Source organism: Chiloscyllium plagiosum, unplaced genomic scaffold, assembly GCF_037043375.1.
Source record: "Chiloscyllium plagiosum isolate Xiang-an unplaced genomic scaffold, Cpla_swu_hap1 HiC_scaffold_45, whole genome shotgun sequence".
Lineage (NCBI taxonomy): Eukaryota > Metazoa > Chordata > Chondrichthyes > Orectolobiformes > Hemiscylliidae > Chiloscyllium > Chiloscyllium plagiosum.
Window position 1 is genome coordinate 55852656 of NW_028270183.1, and position 15537 is coordinate 55868192.

Here is a 15537-nt window from a genome sequence, read left to right on the forward strand (position 1 = left end):
CTCGGCCTCTCTGTCCCTCTCTCTCTCTCTCTCTGTCCCTCTGTCTCTCGGTCCCTCTATCACTATGTCTCTCTGCCCCTCTCTCTCTCTCTGTCTCTCTGTCCCTCCGTCCCTCTGTCTCTCTGTCCCTCTGTCCCCCCTCTCTTTCTATGTCGCTCTCTCTCTCTCTCTCACTGTGTCTCTCTCGCTGTCTCTCTCTCAATCTCTCTCTCCCTCTGTCCCTCTCTCTGCCCCTCCCTTGCTCTCTCTGTGTTTCTCAGTCTCTCTGTCCCTCAGTCTCTCTCTCTGTCTCGCTCTCTCTCTGTCCTTCTCTCGCTCTCTCTGTGTCCCTCTCTCAGTCTGTCCCTCTCTCTCTGTCTGTCCTTCTCTCACTCTCACTCGCCCTCTCTGTCCATCCCTCGCTCTCACTCTCTGTCCCTCAGTCTATCTATCCCTCAATCTGACCCGCACTCTCTCTGTCCCCCTCTCTCTCTGTCCCTCTGTCTCTCTCTCCCTCTCAATCTGTCCCTCCCTCGCTCTCTTTCCATCTCTCTGTCGCCCTCTCTCTCTGTCTCTATCTCGCTCTCTGTATCCTTCTCGCGCTCTCTCTTTGTCCCTCTCTCTCTGTTCCTCTCTCACTTTCTCTCTCTCATTCCCTCCCTCGCGCGCTCTCTCGTCATCTCTCTGTCGCCCTCTCTCTCTGTCTCTCTCCCTCTCTCCCTCTGAGTCCGTCTCTGTCTGTCCCTTTCTTTTCCTCTCTGTCCCTCTCTTTTCCTCTCTCTACCTCTCTCTCTCGCTATCCCTCTCTCACTTTGTTCCCCTCTCTCCCCCTCTGTCTCTCTATCCCCTCTCTCTCTGTCCCTCTGTCCCTCTCTCTCTCTCTGCCCCTCTCTCTGTCTGTCTTTCTGACCCCCCTCTCTCTGTCTCCCTCTCTCTCTCTGTGTTGCTCTCTCCCTCTCTGTCTCTCTATCCCTCTCTCTGTCCCCCATTCATCTCTGTCCCTCTCTCTCTTTGTTCCTCTCTCTGTCCCTCTGTCTCTCTATTCCCTCTCTCTCGGTCGCATTCTCTCTCTGTACCTCTCTCGCTCTCTGTCCCCTCTCTCTGTCTTTCTGCCCCCTCTCTCTGTCTCCCTCTCTCGCTGTGTTGCTCTCTCCATCTCTGTCTCTCTGTCCCTCTCTCTCTGTATCTCTGTACCGCTCCTTCTCTCACTCTGTGTGCTTCTCTCGCTGTATTCCTCTCTCTCTGTGCCTCTCTCTGTACTTCTCTCTCTCTCTCTCTCCCTCTCGGTCTCTCTCTCTCTGTTTCTCTCTCTCAGTCTCTCTGTCCTACTCTCTCTGTCTCTGTCCCTCTCTCTCTGTCCCTCTCTCTCTGTCCTTCGGTCGCTCTGTACCTCTCTATCGCTCTCTCTCTGTCCCTCTGTCTCTCGGTCCCTCTATCACTCTCTCTCTCTGCCCCCTCTCTCTCTGTGTCTCTCTGTCCCTCTGTCTCTCTGTCCTTCTGTCCCTCCTCTCCTTCTATGTCGCTCTCTCTCTCTCAATGTGTCCCTCTCGCTCTCTCTCTCAGTCTCTCTGTATTTCTCTCTCTGTGTCTCTCTTCCCCACTCTGACCCACTCTCACTTTCTATGTCGTTCTCTCTCTCGCTGTGTCCGTCTCGCTCTCTCTTTCTCTCTCTGTCCCCCCTCTCTTTCCATGTCGCTCTCTCTCTCTCTCTCGCTGTGTCCCTCTCGCTCTCTCTCTCAGTCTCTCTGTACCTCTCTATCTATGTCTGTCTTCCACACTCTCTCTGTGTCTCTCTGTCCCTCTGTCCCTCTGTATCTCTGTCCTTCTGTCCCTCCTCTACTTCTAAGTCGGCCTCTCTCTCAATGTGTCCCTCTCGCTCTCTCTCTCAGTCGCTCTATATTTCTCTCTCTGTGTCTCTCTTCCCCACTCTGACCCACTCTCACTTTCTATGTCGTTCTCTCTCTCGCTGTGTCCGTCTCGCTCTCTCTGTCTCTCTCTGACCCCTCGCTCTCTCTGTCCCTCTCTCCCTGAGTCCCTCTCTCTTTGTCCTGCTCTCTCTCTCTCTGTCACTCTCTCTGTCCCTCTCTTTCTGTCCCTCTCTCTGTCTCTCTGTCCCTCTCACATTGTGTCCCTCTTTCTCTCCCTCAGTTTCTCTGTCCCTCACCCTCTCTGTGTCCCTCTCTCTCTCTCTCTATCCCTTCTCTCGGTGTCTCTCTGTCGCTCTATCTCTCGCTCTCTCTCTGTTCCTCAAACTCTTTGTCTCTCTGTCTTTCTCTCTGTCCCTCTCACTCTGTCGCTCTCCCTCTGTCACTCTCTCTCTCACTGTGTCCTTGTCTCTGTCTCTGTCCCTCTCTCTCGGTCCCACTCTCTCTGTCTCTCTGTCCCTCTATCTCTCACTATCCCTCTCTCTCTGTCCCTCTCTTTCTCTCGCTCTCTCTCTGTTCCTCAATCGCTTTGTCTCTCTGTCCCTCTCTCTCTGTGTCTCTCTGTCCCTCTCACTCTGTACCTCTCTCGCTCTCTCACTCTGTCCCTCTCTCTCTCACTGTGTCCTTGTCTCTGTCTCTGTCGCTCTCTCTCTGTCCCTCTGTCCCTCTCTCTCTGTCCCACTCTCTCTGTCTCTCTGTCCCTCTATCTCTCTCTCTCTCTGCCTCTCTGTACCCTCCATCTCTGTCTCCCTCACTCTCTGTGTTGCTCTATCCCTCTCTGTCTCTCTTTCCTTCTCTCTCTCTCTGTTACTCTCTCTCTCTCTGTCCCTCTGTCTCTCTATTCCCTTTCTCTGTGTCCCTCGGTCTCTCTGTTCCTCTCTCCCTCTCTGTCTCTATTTTTCTCTTTGCCGCTCTTCCCCTCTCTCTCCTTATCCCTCTCTCTCTGTCCCCCCTCTCTCTGTATCTCTGTTCCCTCGTTCTCTGTCTCCCTCTCTCTCTGTGTTGCTCTCCCCCCCCCCTGTCTCTCTCTCCCTTCTCTGTCTCTCTGTACCGCTCCTTCTCTCACTCTGTGTCTTTCTCTCTCTGTCTTCCTCTCTCTCTGTGCCTCTCTCTGTCCCCCCTCTCTCTCAGTCTCCATGTACTTCTCTCTCTCTCTCCCTCACTCTCTGTCTCTCTCTCAGTCTCTGTCTCTCTCTCTCCCTCTCTCTCTCTGCCCCTCTGTCCCTCTCTCTCTGTCATTCTCTCACTCTGTCTCTCTGTCCATTTCTCCCTCTGTGTCCCTCTGTCCCCCTCTCTCTCTGTCTCTCTGTCCCTCTCTCCCTCTGTCCCTCTCTCTCTGTTCCTCAGTTTTTCTATCCCTCAGTCTCTCTCTCTGTCTCTCTCTCTGTCCCTCTCTCTCTCTGTCCCTCTTTCTCTCTGTCCTTGTTATTCTGTCCCTCCCCCTCTCTCTCTCTCTCTCCCCATCTCTGTGTAGCCCTCTCTCTGTCTCTCTCTTTCGCTCTGTGTCCTTCTCTCTGTCTCTGTCCCTCTCTCTCTGTGTCTCTGTCCCTCGGGCTCTCTGTCCCTCTCTCTCTGTCTCTCTTTCTCTCTGTCCCTGTCATTCTGTCCCTCTCTCTCTCTCTCTCTCTCTCCCTCTCCCCATCTCTGTGTCGCCCTCTCTCTCTCTGTCTCTCTTTTTCGCTCTGTGTCCTTCTCTCTCGCTGTTCCTCTCCCTCTGTCCCTCTCTCTCTGTCCCTCTTTCTCTCTGTCCCTGTCATTCTGTCCCTCCCTCTCTCTCTCTCTCTCTCTCTCTCTCTCCCCATCTCTGTGTCGCCCTCTCTCTCTCTGTCTCTCTTTTTCGCTCTGTGTCCTTCTCTCTGTCTCTGTCTCTCTCTCTCTGTCTCTCTGTCCCTCTCTCTCTCTCTGTCCCTCTCTCTCTCTCTCTCTGTTCCTCTCTCTGTCCATCAGTCTCTCTGTCCCTCAGTCTCTCTGTCTCTTTCTATCTCTGTATGTGTATCCCCATCTCGCTCTCTGTCTTTCTGTCCCTCTCTCTGTCTGTCTGTACCTCTCTCTATGTGTGTTTCCCTCTGTCTCTGTCCCTCTCTCTCTGTCCCCCTCTCTCTCTGCCCCTCTCTCTGTGACCCCTCACTCTCTCTGACTTTCTCTCTCTGTCCCCCCTCTCTCTGTGACCCTCTTTCTCTGTCTATCTGTCCTTCTCTCTCTCTGTCTCTCTGGCCCCCCCCCCACCTCTCTCTCTCTCTGTCCCTCAATCTCTCTCTGTTGCTCTCTCCCTCTCTGTGTCTCTGTCCCTCTCTCTCTCTGCCTTTCCGTCCCTCTCTCTGTCTGTCTCTCTGCCCCTCTCCCTCGCTCTCTCACTCTCCCTCACTCTGTCCCTCAATCTCTTTCTCACTCTCTCTGTCTTTCTGTCCCTCTCTCTCTGTCTTTCTGTCCCTCTCTCTGTATATATGTCCCTCTCCCTCTGTCCCTCCCTCGTTCTATCTCGCTGTCCCCTCTCTCTCTGTCTTTCTCTCTCTCTCTGTCCTTCTCTCTGTCTCTGTCCCTCTTTCTCTGTCTCTCTATCCCTCTCTCTTTGCCCCCCCCCTCTATCTGTTCCTCTCTCTGTCCCTCAGTCTCTCTGTCCCTCAGTCTCTCTGTCTATCTCCATCTCTGTGTGTGTATCGCCATCTCTCTCTCTGTTTTTCTGTCCCTCTCTCTGTCTGTGTGTTGCTCTCTCTATGTGTGTATCCCTCTGTCTCTGTCCCTCTCTCTCTGTCCCTCCCTTGCTCTCTCTCAGTCCCTCGGTCTCTCTGTCCCTCAGTCTCTCTCTCTGTCTCGTTCTCTCTCTGTCCTTCTCTCGCTCTCTCTGTGCCCCTCTCTCTGCGTCTCTCTCTGTCCCTCTCTCTCACTCTCTCTCTGTTCCTCAGTCTCTCTATCCCTCAGTCTCTCTCTCTCTGTCTCTCTCTCTGTCCCTTTGTCTCTCTGTCCCTCTCATTCTGTCCCTCTCATTCTGTCCCTCCCTCGCTCTCTCTCTCTCTCCCCCCATCTCTGTGTCGCCCTCACTCTCTGTCTCTCTCTTTCGCTCTGTGTAATTCTCTCTGTCTCTGTCCCTCCCTCTCTGTGTCTCTGTCCCTCTCTCTCTATCCCTCTCTCTCTCTGTCTCTGTCTCTCTGTCCCTCTCTCTCTCTCGCTGTCCCTCTTTCTCTGTGTGTGTGTGTGTCCCTCTCTCTCTGTCCCCCCTTCTCTCTCACTGTTCCTCTCTCTCTGTCTCTCTGTTCCTCTCTCTCTCTACGCGTGTCCCTCTCTCTCTCTGTTCCCCCCTCCCCCCGCTCTCTCTCTGTGGTGCCCTCTCTCTCTCTGTGTCTCTGTTCCTCTCCCTCTCTCTGTCTCTGTCCCTCTCTCACTGTCTCTCTGTCACGCTCCTTCTCTCACTCTGTGTCCCTCTCTCTCTGTGTTGTTGTCCCTCTGTCTCTCTGTTCCTCTCACACTCTGTCTCTCTGACCCTCTGTCTCTCTATCCCTCTCTCTCTGTACCTCTCTCTCTTTCTTTGACCCACTCTCTCTTTCTATGTCCGCCGCTCTCACTGTCTCTCTGTCTCTCTCTCTCTCTCTGTTCCTCTCTGTGTCTCTGTCCCCCTCTCTCTCTATTTGTCTCTCTGTCCCTCTTTCTCTCACTGTGTCCCTCTCTTTCTCTGTTCCTCCCTCTCTCTCTGTCCCTTTCTCTGTCCCAATCTCTCTGTCCTCTCTCTGTGTGTCTCTCTGTCCCGCTCTCTCTTTCTCTGTCCCTCTCTCTCTCTCTGTCTCTCTGTCCCTCTCTCTTTCTATGTCGCACACTCTCTTTCCATTTCCTCCTCTCTCTCTCACTGTGTCCCACTCTCTCAGATCCCTCTCTCTGTCCCTCTCTCTGTCTCTCTGTCCCTCTCTCTCTCGTTCCTTCTCTCTCTCTGTGTCCCCCTCTCTGTCTATGACACTCTCTCTCTGTCCCTCTCTCCCTCACGCACTCTCTCTATCTCTCAATGCTTCTCTCTTTCTTCTGTCCCTCTCTCTGTATCTTTGTCCACCTTTCTCTGTCTTTCTGTCCCTCTCTCTTTGTCTTTCTGTCTCTCTGTCTCTCTCTCTCCCTGTCCCCCTCTCTCTCTGTTCCTCTCACTCTCTGTCGCTCTGCCCCCCCCCTCTGTGTCGCTCCCCTCTCTCTCTCTGTTGCTCTCTCCCTCTCTGTGTCTCTGTCCCCCCCTCTCTCTCTCTTAGTGTCTCTGTCCCTCTCTCTATCTCTCTTCCCCCCTCTCTCTGTCCCTCTCTCTCTTTCTGTGTCGCTCTCTCTCTCACTGTGTCACACTCGCTCACTCTGTCCCTTTCTCTCTGTCCCTTTATCTCTCTATCCCTCTCTCCCTCTGTCCCTCTCTCTCTGTCTCTCTGTCCCTCTCTCTTCCTCTCTGTCCCTCTCTCTCTTTGTTCCTCTCTCTGTCCCTCTGTCTCGCTGTCCCCTCTCTCTCTGTCCCTCTGTCTTTCTGTCTCCCTCTCTCTCTCTCTGTTGCTCTCTCCCTCTCTGTCCCTCTCTCTGTCTCTCTGTACTGCTGCTTCTCTCACTCTGTGTCCCTCTCTGTCTTCCTCTCTCTCTGTGCCTCTCTCTGTCCCCCCTCTCTCTCTCCCTCCCTCTCTGTCTCTCTCGCTCAGTCTCTGTCTCTCTCTCTCTCTCTCTCCCTCTCTCTCTCTGCCCCTCTGTCCCTCTCTCTCTCTGTCATTCTCTCACTCTGTCTCTCTGTCCATTTCTTCCTCTGTGTCCCTCTTGTCCCCCTCTCTCTCTGTCTCTCGGTCCCTCTCTCTCTCTGTCCCTCTTTATATGTCCCTCGGTCTCTCTCTCTCACTCTGTCCCTCTGTTTCTCTGTCCCGCTCCTTCTCTCACTCTGTGTCTTTCTATCTCTGTCTTCCTCTCTCTCTGTGCCTCTCTCTGTCCCCCCTCTCTCTCTCCCTCCCTCTCTGTCTCTCTCTCTCAGTCTCTGTCTCTCTCTCTCTCTCTCTCTCTCCCTCTCTCTCTCTGCCCCTCTGTCCCTCTCTCTCTCTGTCATTCGCTCACTCTGTCTCTCTGTCCATTTCTTCCTCTGTGTCCCTCTTGTCCCCCCCCCTCTCTCTGTCTCTCGGTCCCTCTCTCTCTCTGTCCCTCTTTATATGTCCCTCGGTCTCTCTCTCTCACTCTGTCCCTCTGTCTCTCTGTCCCCCTCTGTCAGTCCATCTGTCCCTCTCTCTTTCTATGTCTCTCTCTCTCTCACTGTGTCCCTCTCTCTCTCTCTCTCTGTCCCTCGGGCTCTCTGTCCCTCTCTCTGTGTCCCTCTCACTCTCTCTCAGTCTCTCTGTCCCGCTAATTCTGTCCCTCCCTCTCTCTGTCCCTCGGGCTCTCTCTCTCAGTCTCTGTCTCTCTCTCTCTCCCCCTCTCTCTCTCTCTGCCCCTCTGTCCCTCTCTCTCTCTGTCATTCTCTCACTCTGTCTCTCTGTCCATTTCTTCCTCTGTGTCCCTCTTGACCCCCTCTCTCTCTGTCTCTCTGACCCTCTCTCCCTCTGTCCCTCTCTCCCTCTCTCTGTCTCTCTGTCCCACTCTCCCGCTGTGTCCCTCTGTGCCTCCTTGTCTCTGTCTCTCTCTCCCTCTCTCTCTCTGCCCCTCTGTCCCTCTCTCTCTATCCCTCGGTCCTCTCTCTCTTTCCCTCTGTCTCTCTGTTCCTCGGTCTCTCTCTCTCTCACTCTCTCTCTCTCTCTGTCCCTATCTCACCCTGTCTCTCTGTCTCTCTCTGTTTCTCTCTGTCCCTCTGTCCATCTGTCTCTCTCTGTGTCTCTCTGTCCCTCTGTCCATCTGTCTCTCTGTCCCTCTCTCTCTGTCCCTCTGTCCCTCTCTCTTTCTATGTCGCTCTCTCTCGCACTGTGTCCCTCCCGCTCTCTCTCCCTCCCTCTCTGTCTCTCTCTCTCAGTCTCTGTCTCTCTCTCTCCCTCTCTCTCTGCCCCTCTGTCCCTCTCTCTCTCTCTCTGTCATTCTCTCACTCTGTCTCTCTGTCCATTTCTCCCTCTGTGTCCCTCTTGTCCCCCTCTCTCTCTGTCTCTCTGACCCTCTCTCCCTCTGTCCCTCTCCCCCTCTCTCTGTCTCTCGGTCCCTCTCTCTCTGTCTCTCGGTAGCCCCCCCTCTCTGTTCCTCTCTCCCTCTCTCCCTCGGTCTCTCTGTCCGTCTCTCTATGTTCTTCGCTCTCTCTCTCTGTCCCTCTCTCTCTCTGTGTCATTCTGTCTGTCTCTGTCCCTTTCTCGCTCTCTCTCTCTCTCTCTCTCTGTCCGTCTCTCTGTCTCTGTCCCTTTCTCTCTTTCTCTCTGTCCCTCTTTTTCTCTGCCTCTCTGTCCCCTCCCTCTCTGTGTTTTGCTCGCTCCCACTCTGTCTCTATGTCCCTCTCTCTCTATGTCCTCCGTCTCTCTCGGTCTCTCTGTCTCTCTCTCTCTCTCTCTCTCTGTCCCTCTATTCGTCTCTCTCCCTGTCTCTCGGTCTCTCTCTCTCTCTCTCTCTATGTCCCTCTCTCTCTGTCTGTCCATCTGTAGGGGGTAGTGTAATTTTTAAACGGTTAGCTGCATTTTAGTCTTTTCTACCTTATAGTAAACACAAGTGCCTTATAGTAAACACAAGCAGACACTCGAAACCGGTGCCGGACCTCCCCCATGTTTTTATGAATGAAACAATTGTAACAGCTTTCCTCGATAGCTGAGAGACCGCCCTTAACCACAGTTGTACAACATCATACATATAAGGAAAGAACGGGGAACTCGAACACTGATTGGCCAAGTGAGTAACAAGATAATCGCAGGCACCAGAACCCAAATAAGGAAAACAGTGGGGAACCCTAGCACTCATTGGTCAAGACAGCAGTAGGAGACCCAGCCCACATTTACGTGTATATAATGTGTGGAGATTATTATTAAGGGGTGTGTGTGTACCATCTTTTCTCACACCCGACTTTGCCAAGTTGAATGAAAAGTTTTGGACAGACTCCTCCGTGTCTTTGTTCCTGGGAAGGGAAATCAAAGTGCCGGAGATGGGGCTGGACAGCCGCATATCTCGCACACATCGGTCTCTCTGTACCTCTCTCTCTGTCTCTCTCGCTGTCCCTCTGTCTCACTGTCCCTCTCTCACTCTGTCTCTCTGTCCCTCTCTCTCTCTGTGTCTCACTGTCCCTCTGTCACTCTGTCTCTCTGTCCCCCTCTTTCTCTGTCCCTCTGTCCCTCTCTGTCTCTCTCTGTGTCCCTCTGTCCCTCCTTCTCTCTCGGACTCTCTGTTCCTCTCTTTCTGTGTCTCTCTGTCCCCCTCTCTCTCTATCTCTTTGTCCATCTCTCTCTTTCTATGTCCCTCTCTCTCTCACAGTGTCCCTCTCTCTCTGTCTATCTTCCCCTCTCTCTGTCCCTCTGTCTCTCTATCCCTCTCTCACTCTGTCACTCTGTCCCTCTCCCTCTGTCTCTCGGTAGCCCCCCCTCTCTGGGCGGCACGGTGGCACAGTGGTTAGCACTGCTGCTTCACAGCGCCAGAGACCCGGGTTCAATACCCGCCTCAGGCGACTGACTGTGTGGAGTTTGCACGTTCTCCCCGTGTCTGCGTGGGTTTCCTCCTGGTGCTCCGGTTTCCTCCCACAGTCCAAGGATGTGCAGGTCAGGTGAATTGGCCATGCTAAATTGCCCCTGGAGTTAGGTAAGGGGTAAATGTAGGGGCATGGGTGGGTTGCGCTTCGGTGGGACGGTGTGGACTTGTTGAGCCGAAGGGCCTGTTTCCACACTATACGTAATCTAATCTAATCTAAACTCTCTCTGTCCCTCTCTGTCTCTCTCTCTGTCTCTGTCCCTCTCTCTTTCTCTGTGTCCCTCTCACTCTCTGCCTCTCTGTACCCTCCATCTCTGTCTCCCTCTCCCTCTGTGTTGCTCTATCCCACCCTGTCACTCTTTCCTTCTCCCTCTCTCTCTCTCTTTCCCTCTCTAACTCTGTCTCTCGGTGTGCCTCTCTCCATGTCCCTCGGTCTCTCTCCCTGTCTCTCTGTCTCTCTGTACCCCTCTCTCTCTCTGTCTCCCAGTCTCTCTGTCCCTCTGTTTTCTCTCTCTCTTTATATGTCGCTCTTTCTCACTCTGTCCCTCTCGCTCTCTGTGTCCGTCACTCTCTGTCCTTTTCTCTCTGAGTCCCTCTCTCTTTGTCCCACTCTCTCTCTCTGTCCCTCTCTATCTGTACCTCTCTCTGTGTCCCTGCCTCTCTGTCTCGCTCTGTCCCTCTCTCTGTCTCTGTGCCCCTGTCTCTCTCTCTGTCCCTCTCACATTGTGTCCCTCACTCTCTGTCCCTCTCTCTCACTCCCTCACCCACTATGTGTCCCTCAATCTCTCTGTCTCTCTGTCGCTCTATCTCGCGCTCTCTCTCTGTCCCTCTATCTCTGTGTGTCTCTCTCTCTCTCTGTCCCTCTAGTTCTCTCACTCTGTCTCTCTCTCTCTGTTCCTCTCTCTCTGTGCCTCTGTCACTCTGTCCACCCCCTCTCTATCAGTCTCTCGGTCCTTCTCTCTATCTCTCTCAGTCTCTCTGTCCCTCTCACTCTGTCAGTCTCTCTGTCCCTCTAGCTCTCTGTTCCTCTTTCTCTGTCACTCGGTCTCTCTCTCTCTCTGTCCCTCTGTCTCTCTGTCCCTATCTCACTCTGTCCCTCTGTCTCTCTGTCGCTCTATCGTTCGCTCTCTCTCTGTCCCTCTAACTCTGTGTGTCTTCGTCTCTCTCTCTGTCCCTCTCCTTCTCTCACTCTGTGTCCCTCTCTCTCTCTGTTCGTCTCTTTCTCTCTGCCTCTGTCTCTCTGTCACCCCCTCTCTCAGTCTCTCTGTCCTTCTCTCTATCTCTCTCAATCTCTCTGTCCCTCTCACTCTCTCAGTCTCTCTGTCCCTCTCTCTCACAGTCTCTCTGTCCCCCTCTCTCTGTCCCTCTTTGTTCCTCGGGCTCTCTGTCCCTCTCTCTCTGTCCGTCTCTCTCTCTCAGTCTCTCTGTCCCGCTATTTATGTCCACGCCTCTCTCTGTCCCTCGGGCTTTCTGTCCCTCTCTCGCTGTCCCACTCTCTTTCTCAGTCTCTCTGTCCCTCTCTCTCTGTCCCTCTCTCTCTCTGTCCCTCCGGCTCTCTATCCCTCTCTCCCTCTATCCCTCTCTCTCTCTCAGTCTCTCTGTCCCGCTCTCTCTGTCCCTCTCTCTCTCTGTCCCTCGGGCTCTCTATCCCTCTCTCTCTGTCCCTCTCTCTCAGTCTCTCTGTCCCTCTCTCTCTGTCTATCTCTCTCTCTGTCTCTCAGGCTGTCTGTTCCTCTCTCACTCTGTCTCTCTGTCCCACTCTCCCGCTGTGTCCCTCTGTGCCTCTCTGTCAATGTCTCTGTGTTCCTCTCTCTCTGTGTCCCTCTCTCTCTGTCCCTCGCTCTCTCTCACACACTCTCTCTCTCTCTGTTTCTCTGTCTCTCTGTCCCTATCTCACTCTGTCTCTCTGTCTCTCTCTGTGTTTCTCTGTCCCTCTGTCCCTCTCTCTCTCTTTCTATGTCGCTCTCTTTCTCATTGTGTTCCTCCCGATCTCTCCGCCCCTCACTCTCTGTCCCTCTTTCTCCCTGTCCCTCTATCTCTCTCTGTCTCTCTCTCTCCCTCTCTCTCAGTCCCTCTCTCTGTCTCTCTCACATTTTGTCCCTCACTCTCTCTGTGCCTCTCTCTCTGTCCCTCACCCTCTCTGTGTCCATCTCTCGCTCTGTCCCTCTGTCTCTCTGTCGCTCTATCTCTCTCTCTCTCTCTATCCCTCTATCTCTGTGTCTCTCGGTCTCTCTCTCTCTGTCCCTCTCCTTCTCTCACTCTGTGTCCCCCTCTCTCTCTCTGTTCATCTCTTTCTCTCTGCCTCTGTCTCTCTAACCCCCCTCTTTCTCAGTATCTCTGTCCTTATCTCTTTCTTTCTCATTCTCTCTGTCCCTCTCTCTCTCGGTCTCTCTGTCCCTCTCTCTCTCAGTCTCTCTGTCCCGCTATTTCTGTCCCTCTCTCTCTCTGTCACTCGGGCTCTCTGTCCCTCTCTCTCTGTCCCACTGTCTCTCTCAGTCTCTCTGTCCCTCTCTCTCTGTCCCGATCTCTCCCTGTCCCTCGGTATCTCTGTCCCTCTCTCAATCTGTCTGTCTGTCCCACTCTCCCTCTGTGTCCCTCTGTGCCTCTCTGTCTATGTCTCTCTGCCCCTCTCTCTCTGTCCCTCTCTCTCTGTCCCTCGGTCTCCCTCTCTCACTCACTCTCTATCTCTCTCTGTCCCTCTGTGTCTCTGTCCCTCGGTTTCTCTCTCTCTCTCACTCACTCTCTCTCTCTCTTTCTGTCCCTATTTCACTTTGTCACTATGTCTCTCTCTGTGTCTCTCTGTCCCTCTGTCCATCTGTCTCTCTGTCCCTCTCTCTCTGTCCTTCTGTCCCTCTCTCTCTTTCTGTGTCGCTCTCTCTCTCAATGTGTCCCTCCCGCTCTCTCTGTCCGTCTCTCTCTGTCCCTCTATCTCTCTGTCTCTCCCACTCTGTCTCTCTCTCTCCCCCCTCTCTCTGTCCCTCTCTCCGACTCTGTGTCCCTGGCTCGCTCTCTGTCCCTCTCTCTCAGTCCCTCTCTCTCTCTGTCTCTCTCACATCGTGTCCCCCACTCTGTCTGTCCCTCTCTCTCTCTGTCCCTCACCCTCTCTGTATCCCTCTCTCGCTCTGTCCCTCTCTCTGTCTTTCTAACGCTCTATCTCTCGCTCTCTCTCTGTTCCTCTATCTCTCTGTCTCTCTGTCTCTCTCTCTCTGTCCCTCTCCTTCTCTCACTCTGTGTCCCTCTCTCTCTCTGTTCATTTCTTTCTCTCTGCCTCTGTCTCTCTGTTTCCTCCCCTCTCTCTGAGTCTCTCTGTCCTTCTATCTCTCTTTCTCAGTCTCTCTATCCCTCTCTCTGTCTCGGTCTCTCTGTCCTTCTCTCTCTGTCCCCCTCTCTCTCTCAGTCTCTCTGTCCCGCTATTTCTGTCGCTCTCTCTTCCTCGGGCTCTCTGTCTGTCTCACTCTGTCCCTCACTCTCTCTCAGTCTCTCTGTCCCGCTATTTCTGTCCCTCTCTCTCTCTGTCCCTCAGGCTCTCTGTCCCTCTCTCTCTGTCCCACTCTCTCTCAGTCTCTCTGTCCCTCTCTCTCTGTCCCCCTCTCTCTCTGTCCCTCTCTCTCTCTGTCCCTCGGGCTCTCTGTCTGTTTCTCACTCGGTCTCTCTGTCCCACGCTCCCGCTGTGTCCGTCTGTGCCTCTCTGTCTCTGTCTCTCTGTCCCTCTTTCTCTATCCCTCGGTCCCTCTCTCTCTCTGTCCCTCTGTCTCTCTGTCCCTCGGTCTCTCTCTCTCTCTGTCCCTCTGTCTCCCTGTCCCTATCTCTGTCTCTCTCTGAATCTCTCTGTCCCTCTGTCCATCTGTCTCTCTGTCCCTCTCTCTCTGTCCCTCTGTCCCACTCTCTCTTTCTATGTCGCTCTCTCTGTCACTGTGTCCCTCCCGCTCTCTCCGTCCCTCTCTTTCTGTCCCTCTGTCTCTCTGTCCCTCCAACTCTGCCTCTCTCTCTGTCCTTCTCTCTGTCTCTCTGTCCCTCTCCATCTCTGTCCCTCTCTCGCACTTTCTGTGTCCCTCTCTCTCTTTCCCTCTCTCTCCCTCTGTCTCTCTGCCCCTCTCTCTGTCCCTCTGTCTGTCTATCCCTCTCTCTGTCCCTCTCTCTCTGTCTCTCTGTCCCTCTCTCACTCTCTGTCCCTCTGTCCCCTCTCTATCTCTTCTCTCTGTCCCTCTCTATCTCTTCTCTCTGCCCCCCTCTCTGTCCCTCTCTCTCTGTCCCTCGCGCTCTCTATCCCTCTCTCTGTCTCCCTCTCTATCTCTCTCTGTCTCTCTCTGCCCCTCTGTCTCTCTGTCCTCTCTCACTCTGTCTCTCTGTCCTTCTCTCTCTTTGTGTCCCTCTTTCCCGCTGTCTCTCTCTGAATTTTTCTCTCTGTCCCTCTCTCTGTCCCTCCGTCCGTCTCTCTCTGTCTCTCGGCCCCCCTCTCTCTCTGTTACTCTCTGCCTGTAGCCCTCTCTCGTTATCCCGCCGGCTCTCTCCGTCCCTCTCTCTCTGTCCCTCTATCTCTCTGTCCCTCCCACTCTGTCTCTCTCTCTCCCCCCTCTCTCTGTCCCTCTCTCTGTCTCTGTGTCCCTGTCTCTCTCTCTGTCCCACTCTCTCAGTCCCTCTCTCTCTCTGTGTTTCTCTCACATCGTATCCCTCACTCTCTCTGTCTCTCACATTGTATCCCTCACCCTCTCTGTGTCCCTCACTCGCTCTGACTCGCTCTCTCCCTGTCTTTCTAACGCTCTATCTCTCGCTCTCTCTCTGTTCCTCTGTCTCTGTGTCTCTCTGTCTCCCTCTCTCTGTCTCTCTCCTTCTCTGACTCTGTGTACCTCTCTCTCTCTGTTCATCTCTTTCTCTCTGCCTCTGTCTCTCTGTCCCCTCCCCTCTCTCTCGGTCTATCTGTCCTTCTCTCTCTCTTTATCAGTCTCTCTGTTCCTCTCTCCCTCTCTCTCAGTCTCGCTGTCCCTCTCTCTCAGTCTCTCTGCACCCCTCTCTCTGTCCCTCTCGCAATCTGTTCGTCGGGCTCTCTGTTCCTCTCTCTCTGTCCGTCTCTCTCTCAGTCTCTGTCCCGCTATTTCTGTCCCTCTCTTTGTCCCTCTGGCTCTCTATCCCTCTCTCTATCCCTCTTTCTCTCAGTCACTCGGTCCCTCTCTCTCTGTACCTCTCTCTCTCTGTCCCTCGGGCTCTCTGTCCCTCTCTCACTCTGTCTCTCTGTCCCACTCTCCCGCTGTGTCCCTCTGTGCCTCTCTGTCTATGTCTCTCTGCCCCTCTATCTTTGTCCCTCTCTTTCTGTCCCTCGGTCTCCCTCTTTCTCTCTCTCTCTGTCTGTCCCTCTGTCTCTCTGTCCCTATCTCACTCTGTCTATCTGTCTCTCTCTGTCCCTCCGTCCATCTGTCTCTCTGTCCCTCTCTCTCTCTCTGTCTTTCTGTACCTCTCTCTCTCTGTCCCTCTGTCCGTCTCTCTCTGTCTCTCTGTCCCCTCTCCCTTTGTCCCACTCTCTCTCTGTCCCTCTCTCTCTCCCTGTATCTCTGCCCCCCTCTCTCTCTCTGTGTCCCTCTCTCTCCGTCCCTCGATCTCTCTCTCTGTCCCTCTCCTTCTCACTCTGTGTCACTCTCTCTCTCGGTTCCTCTCTCTTCCTGCGCCTCTCTTTCTCTGTCCCTCCGTCCGTCTCTCTCTGTCTCTCGGTCCCCCTCTCTCTCTCAGTCCCTCTCTGCCTGTATCCCTCTCTCGTTATCCCTCCCGCTCTCTCCGTCCCTCTCTCTCTGTCCCTCTATCTCTCTGTCCTTCCCACTCTGTCTCTCTCTCTCCCCTTCTCTCTGTCCCTCTCTCTGTCTCTGTGTCCCTGTCTCTCTCTCTGTCCCACTCTCTCAGTCTCTCTGTCCTCTCTCTCTCTCTCTCAGTCTCTCTGTCCATCTCACCGTCTGTCTCTCTGTCACTCTCTCTCTGTCCCTCTCGCTCTCTGTCCCTCTCTCTTTCTGTCCCTCGGGCTCACTGTCCCTCTCTCTCTCTCTCTCTCTCTCTCTCAGTCTCTCTGTCGTTCTCTCTC